The 8128-nt window shown below is 48.7% G+C and overlaps 1 non-coding gene across 1 annotated transcript; it reads left to right on the forward strand.

The window, feature by feature from the left end:
* Nucleotides 1-7161: 7161 nt before the first annotated feature.
* On the forward strand, nt 7162-7463 carry LOC149359902 (signal recognition particle RNA). Its single transcript, XR_016289270.1, has one exon.
* Nucleotides 7464-8128: the final 665 nt, after the last annotated feature.

The raw sequence follows: 8128 nt of genomic DNA on the forward strand, positions 1-8128 counted from the left end.
CCTGAACGGCGCTTTTATTGTCTCCGATACGTCACCGCATACCGTCATGTATGTAAGAACACGTGCGAAGCCAAGAACAGCAAAAAAAAAAAAAACAACGCGAAAAGAAAGAGCAGCAGTGTCTCTGCTCAGAGGATGCATGGCGGAGAGGACTTCAAGGTCATCGCGTCGGCACAACCGCCCCGCAAGTGTGTGTCTGGACTTTTCGAGAGCGTGGCTGTAGTGCGGCCGTCGAAACGCTCGGTATTTAAAGTCTATGCATGCCGAAGGCTATTACAGCGTCGTTTTCCGTCTCATTTCTGCTACAAACTGACCGGCCTCTCGGCCCCCGTAGAAAGTAATCCTTTCTTGCAGCTTCGACGCCGCACTGCTCCCTTGGCGGGTGAATGCATGGATAGATCGGTGGGTCGATGGATGGATGTATGGATGGATGGATAGGAACGTCCCCTTTGAAGCGGGGTGATGGTAGTTGCCATCATGCTCGGCTGTTTTCTTTTTCTATTGGTGTAACAAATCGGACCATAAGTTCGCCATTTTCTGTAAATTAAATTTTAATCCTGCACTTCTGAACTACCGCGGTGGCTCAGTTGTTAAGGCGCACGGCTGCTAACCTGAGAGACGTGGCTACTATCCCGGCCGTAGTGGTCGCATTTCGATGGAGCAGAAATGCTGGAGGCCCGTACAGTGCGATGTCAGTGCACGTAAAAAAACAAAAACCTAGGTGGTCGAAATTTTCAGGAGCCCTCCACTACGGCGTCCTTCGTAGCCTGACACGCTCTGGGACGTGAAACCCCATAAACCAAATACTACGTTTCTAACCTTATGTCACCTGTCTGCTTTGGAGCCATCAATCTTTCAATCGCTTTTTGCTAACTTCCATCGCAGATCCTTTTACGTGACGATTGTTACCTCTAAACACTAGGGCATGAGTGCGAGCGACTGTGCCTGCATCGACATCCGTATGGATTGCACCACATCTGAGTATAAGATGTTTAATAGTCGATGAGCGAAACTGCTTGGCGGTCTGACAACGCCGCGCCCGCAGCTTCCGGTTTCCATTCCGGTGCAGTTGTCATGAATCTCGCGAGCGCAATTTCAAAAGCCAAGCTTCAGCCGCTGCGCTGCTTGTACTGCTCATCTTGATGTGGGTCGTTTTAGTGAGCGCCATCATGCTCATACCGCGTCCTCATCTTTGTTTTAACCTTGGCGCTGATGATGGCAAGAATCAGCAGTGGGAAGTGTGTTGGAAAGTCGAAATCTGTGCACTTGTCGTTTTAATGCCTGCATTTGAGCATCGGTTCAAGCGTCGATCGCGCATTACCTTCGCTATTTGGTTTTCAAGTGGACGAAAATTCACCTGGTAAGGTTGCGAGTGGTTATTTTGAGCTGAGTGCACAATTGTGCACTGTATCTTACTGGTACTCACCTACGGGGCAGAAACGTGGAGGCTAACGAAAAGCATTCAGCTTAAGTTAAGGGCAAGGCAGCGAGCTATGGAAAGAAAAATGGCAGGCGTAACGTTAAGAGACCCGAAGCGGGCAGAGTGGGCGAGGGAACAAACGCGGGTTAATGACATCCTAGTCCAAATCAATGGGAAGAAATGGACTTGGACAGGGCATGTCATTCGAAAGCGAGATAACCGCTGGTCCTTAAGAGTAACGGTGTGGATTCCCAGGGAAGGCATGCTGCGTTGCGTCTGCACTTTTAAGCCGCGTTTTCCGTCTTTGTTCAACCCCGAAGAAACTCGGATCTGAACTAAAAATCATGAGGAAGGATTTCGCCTGCAACGGGTACCCACAAAATATGATAATGACCGCAGAATGTCGCTGAACACGTCGACACGCGGAAACAACGGCCACCGAAAAAAGCAAGCGGACAAGAATCCCCTAAGCTCGATGCAGGAGTCAGCGAGGCCTTAGCCAGGGTCTTCAAGGACTGCAATTTCCATATCGCCCACGTACCACCAAGTAAACTGAAGCAAAAACTTGTCAGCGTAAAAGACCCGGTTGTGCAAAGCAGATTTCCCGGAGTGGTGTACAAAATTCCCAGCAAGGACTGCAAAGCTGCATACATCGGCGAATCAGGCAATTTCATAAGGCGCTTGAAGCAACATCAAAATGACGTCGCCAACGGCCGCACGAAAGAAAACGCCTTGGCTGAACACTGTCAAACTGCACCACATGCCATCGATTGGGACAACGCCTCAGTCATCGCGACGGAGAAGTATTTGTCGTCCCGCCTACTTCTAGAATCACTTCACATCCAAACGACACCACATGTTTTGAACCAAAGGCGGGGTATATCTTCCTGAGATTATACGCATGCTTATTACGCCACCTGCACCGTACGTATGTCAACACCTTCGTCCATCCGCCACCACTATGAACAAACGACCCGTGCGGGCCCCGAAACGTCAATTATTTTTTCCTTTTTTGGCGAGTGCTCCTCTTTTCTGCTGTTGTGTTCCCTCCTCGCCAGACGGGATTCCGTCAAACACTCGACTACGTTGCTCTCCACGGAAAATATGGGCAAGCCGTCATAACGAAGATTCGGCATTTCGTCGCGCTCAATACAAGTTTGGCATCTTTCCTGTGTCATCTGCATTTCAATTTGCGCTGCAAGAACCATGGCCTTATTCCCAAGTCCCTTAGAATGCCACTTCGGGATTGCGCGCCTTTTGGAAGGCAAGTGATTGCGCAAGCTGAGAAGCGTCTACTTCAAGCCCTTATAATGGATACGAGACGCACCATCAGGCGCCTGGGTAATGACGTTTTCTGCGCCCAACGCATGACGGACGATTGCCTCAACAGCGACTTTCCCAACGTCCGGCTTCAAGCCAACAGCACTGCTGCCATGTCCGGTCAAGAGAGATGCCTAGCTCAAGAAGCCAAGTTTTGTTCGTTGCTGGACAACAGCGTCGTTTCTCGTGCTGCATTTGGGATACACAACCTATCTTCTCACCATCTGGATCCAGCAGATTGGAGCCTCCTAAGCCGAGGTCTTAAATTAAATACCGGCGCCCAGCCAAACGGAGAAGAATGGCCTGCGCTGTGGAGCTGGCAGTCCGCAACGTTGGCCCTGGTATGTGAGAAGAAGCCCTTTGCGGTGCCATCGGGGTCCTTTCGAAGCGTTGCCTGAAGAAAACAGAAACATTGACTTCCCCTGAAATGCATGCATGCCTTGAAAAAACTTCGAGAAGACGAAGACATTGTCATCCTGCCTGCTGACAAGGGGAATTCAAACGTCGTTCTCAACCAATCGGACTACATCCTAAAAATGGCGTCGCTTCTCCAGGACGAGGCGACGTACGAAAAAGTGAACCGTAACCCCACAAAGAAGGCAGAGACAGAGCTTCAAAGACTACTTTCTGACGTCTTTAAGTTCGTCCCACCAGAGAGCAAGCACCCCTATTTATGGCTGCTGTGTCACAACGGCTCGGCGCCTGCTACCTACGGCCTTCCTAAGGTGCACAAACCGGACGTACCACTACGCATTATCGTAGACTTCACGCGCTCTCCGGCTACTTGCATCAAGTGCTTCACCCTCTGGTTGGAAGAACAACGGCGTAAGTAAAGAACTCCTCCCACTTCGTCAAGAAGCTTGAGGACGCCACTGTAGACGACGAGGATGTCCTATAGTCTCTTTCGACGTGAAGTCAATGTTTACGTCAGTCCCGGTAGACTTCACAGTCATCCTGCAAACGCCTTCTAGAAAACGACGCCTCGCTCCTTTCACGTACGCCTTTTGAGGTGTTTTACCTTTGTATTCTGCTCGAATTCTGCTTGCGCGACACATATTTTGTCTTCAGGAAGCAATACTACAAACAACTGTTTGGTACAGCCATGGGCGCTTTCGTCTCTGTCGTATGAGCAAACATTGCTCTAGAACGCACTGAAGCAGAAGCACTTGGTTCATTTCATCCGGCCCATAAACTGTTTCTCCTGTACGTCGATGACTGTTTCTATGTGATTCGCCGACAGCATGCAAGCCGTTTCTTCGAAAACCTGAACTCCTTTCAGCCGACAATACAATTCACCAAAGAAGAACAGAATGGCGCCATTCCCTTGCTGGATCTACTTGTGCAAAGAACAAGCAATGGATTCGCAACGTGCGTGTACCGCAAGCCCACTCACACTGGTCGGTACCTGAGTTTTCATTCGGCACACCCTGTCGTGCATAAACGCTCCGTTACGTCCGCACTTTTCGGCCGCGCTTTCCGCCTTTGTTCAAGCCTGAAGAAACTCAGATCCGAAATAAAAATCGTGAGGAAGGATGTTGCCAGCAGCGGGTACCGGCAAAATAGGATATTGACCGCATAACGTCGCTGTTCACATCGAAACGTGGAGACACCGGCCACCGAGAAAAGCAAGCGGGCAAGCATCCCTTACTCTCCAGGAGTCAGCGAGGTGTTAGCCATGGGGTCTACAAGGACTACAATGCCCATATCACCCGCTTACCACCAAGTAAACTGAAGCAAATACTTGTAAGAGTAAAACACCCGGTTGAACGAAGCAGATTTCCCGGAGTGGTGCAGAAAATTCCCTGCAAGTACTGCAAAGCTGCATACATCGGCGAATCAGGCAGTTTCATTAGACGCTTGAAACAACATCAAAATGATGTCGCCAACGGCGGCACGAAAGAAAATGCCTCGGCTGAACACTATCAAGCTGAATCCCATGCCATCGATTGGGAAAACGCCTCAGTCATTGCGACGGAGAAGTATTTATCGTCCCCCTTACTTCCAGGATCACTTCACATCCAAACGACACCACGTGTTTTGAACCGAATGCGGGGTAATCATCCTCCGATTTTACGCATGCTCATTACGCCGCCTGCACCGTACATAAGTCACCACCTTTGTCCATCCGCGGTCGTTGTGGACAAGGGGCGTGAGGGTCCCGAAACGTCAACTGTTTTTCCTTTCATTTTTTTCTTTTCTGCGAGCGCTCCTCTTTTCTGCTATTGTGTTCTCTCCTCGCCAGACGGAATTCCGTCAAACACTCGTCTACAAGAGAAGGCAATCGCTCGTGGCAGGAAGTTAGGTGGGCGGATAATATTCAAGAGTTTGCGGGGATACGGAGGCTGCAACTGGCAAATGACAAAGTTATTTGGAGAGACATGGGAGAGGCCTTTGCCCTGCAGTGGGCGTAGTCAGGCTGATGATGATGATGCGCAGATATGTTGGCCTGGACCAACTGCAGTGCCAGTGCAGACTGTCGTTCAAGCCGACGCTAGAAATTGCGTGCATTGCAATATAATCACACAAAACTCTTGGCCAGCTGCGTAATGCTGTGTCTTTAATTGCAATGTGCGATGCAGATCCACGGTTTTCATACAACGTCACCATTACAGCGCCCGAAGCAGTTGCCAGCGTTGATTTTTGCTGTCTTGGCTTCAGGCGCCTCGTTGAAACCCCGTATAACGTAAGACGCGTTTGGAGCGAATATTGCGCTGTTGGCCGTCGATACTAACAAAAGGAAAATTGGTATACATAACTTAAAATGTTCTAAGAGGCAGATTTTTTTTACTTTCTTCTTGGGATATCAAATTGAACTTCATTTTTTTTTTTAAATTTTCAAATAGGTGCTGGGAGGAGAGCCAGCAACACAGTTGTATAAACAACTTGAAAGATCCTAAATTCTTTTACACAACAGCAACTGGCGGTAGCGCGTCCTTTCCTGCTGTCATGAAGAGCGCGCTTGAATAGATAATGAGCCGACAGCAGTAGAACATGGACTGTGTGCGCTGTGTGTGAAATTGTGAATAAAGCTGTGTGCCCAGGTGTGAAATTCGTATGCTTTGGATGCTTCCGGCGCTTATACCACTGTCAAAGGTGCAAGATAAAGTACGCTTACGAAGACTGTCACTTGCTAAAAGTGCACTCTAGGACAGCTAAACAGAGCGCACATTGAGGGCTGAGGGCGTAGCCTCGCCCGCAGCGACTTTGAAGCCACAATCTGTACAGTGCATAAAGAGTAGTTGCAAGTTTATTTTACAAGCTATAAACAATCAAGTTATTCTGAACTGAACTGAACACTGTTTTTAGAAAAAAATTCGTTCGATACAGCTTGTCTTGGCTTTTCTTCTGTTTCCATTTTTTTCATCGTTAAAAACTGTTAAACCGCATTTAATTTGCGCTATCACGATTTCTTTCTTTTCATCGACCTCTTCAGAAACTCCGCAAATTTTTTGTCACCATTTTTTTTTGTACAACGAGTGCACTTTTATTTCCCGTTTAGCACCGCGTGTCACTCGAGTGTCACTGAAGTGTCACTCGAGATGCCGAAGCGCACTCCTGGTAAGTGCACTTAATTTGCGTGCTTGACGCAATTAATGCTTGACGCATTGCATGCTTGACGCAATATATATTGGATTGCACCCAAAAATAGACAAATGGCTTTGTTGCGTAGCAAGTTGTTACTGCTTGCCACAACAATAATAAAATCAGGCGGCCGGAAGCATTATAAGCACACTACCATACTTTGGAACACTGAAATGCATCCGTCCGTATCGATAACATAACTGCATTATTTGATTTTTGAACAGTCTTTTGTCGCTGAGAGTCGATTGTAGGAACGTAACACTCGGCCCGACCAGTGTCAGTCGTTATCGGAAATATTGGTACACTCTCCCATGACGAGTACAGCAAAGCGTTGGTGGTTAAAGGGTTAATCCCACTTTTGTTGGACTTGCAGTAATATCGGAAGTCCATTTACTGCGAATTTCGGATGCAACGAACACCGCCCACGTAACCGTCAGGTTCATTTTAAGTGTGCTCAGCTGTAACTTTAACAGAATACACGAACTAAATACTCAACGAAACAGAGCGAGAGGATTCAGCCGCAGGTGCCGACGTGTAGTGATGGCTGCAACAGTTTGAACCACTTGAAAGTCCCGCCTTGCTGCCCGTAGTGGTCCAGTGGCGCCACCGCGTGTGAACTTAGTTAACGTGAGGCGCACTTGACTTGGCCGACGTGGCGGCGGCTGGCTTCGAACATATGGACGGCGTCAACAAGCTCCCATGCTTCGGTGTCTCTGACCTCGCGTTTTCACTCGTGGCGTTGTTACAACAACTAGGCGTTTTGAAATGGCAATAATAATAACAAAAAAAAAGTTCTGAACAGGCGGGCTGAAAATACGATTGCTCTCCTCGAGCAGTCGGCCGGGGGTCGTGGCGTACCCCTGTAATCCAGCTACCTGGAGGCGAGGTCTTAGAGGGCGGGCTGCCGCCGGGAGTCCTGAGCCGCGGTCGCCCATGTTGACGGGGCGTCCGCGCTAAGCGGGGCGTCGATATGGTCCCCCCGGCGGAGGCCGGAATGGGGGCCAGGTCGCCTAAGGAGGAGCGGACCGGCCCAGGGCGGAGACGCAGCAGGCAAAAGCTCCCGCGTGTCGCAGTAGTGGGATAGCGCCCCGGAATGGGGGCCGCGGTGCAGCCCGGAGGTTAGATCCGGACCTAGATCTTTTTTTTTTTTTTTTTTTTAAGCGTGGAACGTTTCTAGCTCAGAAGTGCACAAGTGCTTTCTAGCTCCCACCTCAGCATGCTGAGCCGAACATCGTGCAAATCTGAAAGACATGATAACGAACCTGACGATGAACATGGACCCTATCGTGGGGAAGAATATGAAGCTGAATTTATCCAAAACGCTCCGGAATTTTCCGCCCGGTTGGGAGGGAGGAGAAAAAAAATTTATCATACTTCTAGTTCTAGCCAAGAGCGGTACGCGAACCGCCGGCGCCATAAACAGATCAGTATCTCATACCACCTGGCAGTCGCCACAGCCCCTCAGTACACGTGTTCAACTGATAACATCTCGTGCTTTGCTTTGGATATCGTCACCTTCATCATCATTCTTCCGCTAGCTCTACGCCCCGAATATTTTCGAAGCCGCTAAGTGAAAAATTTGTTTCCAGGAAGTAAAAAGGGGCCACCGAAATGTTACAATAATACTTTTTTTGTTTTATTCAAAAATTGAAGCATTATTCTTAATAACCTTTTTTCTACCGTTTCTGAAAATTTGCCAATGAACTCGAGAATAAGTTTGACTGAAGCTTTACAAAACAACAAAAGTGACACTTTCTCTACATCAGTAAAGTAATCCCTTACAAGAACGTGCAGAGCCACGAAGTT

This window comes from Amblyomma mixtum, chromosome 2, assembly GCF_055824585.1.
Source record: "Amblyomma mixtum isolate Tamu chromosome 2, ASM5582458v1, whole genome shotgun sequence".
Lineage (NCBI taxonomy): Eukaryota > Metazoa > Arthropoda > Arachnida > Ixodida > Ixodidae > Amblyomma > Amblyomma mixtum.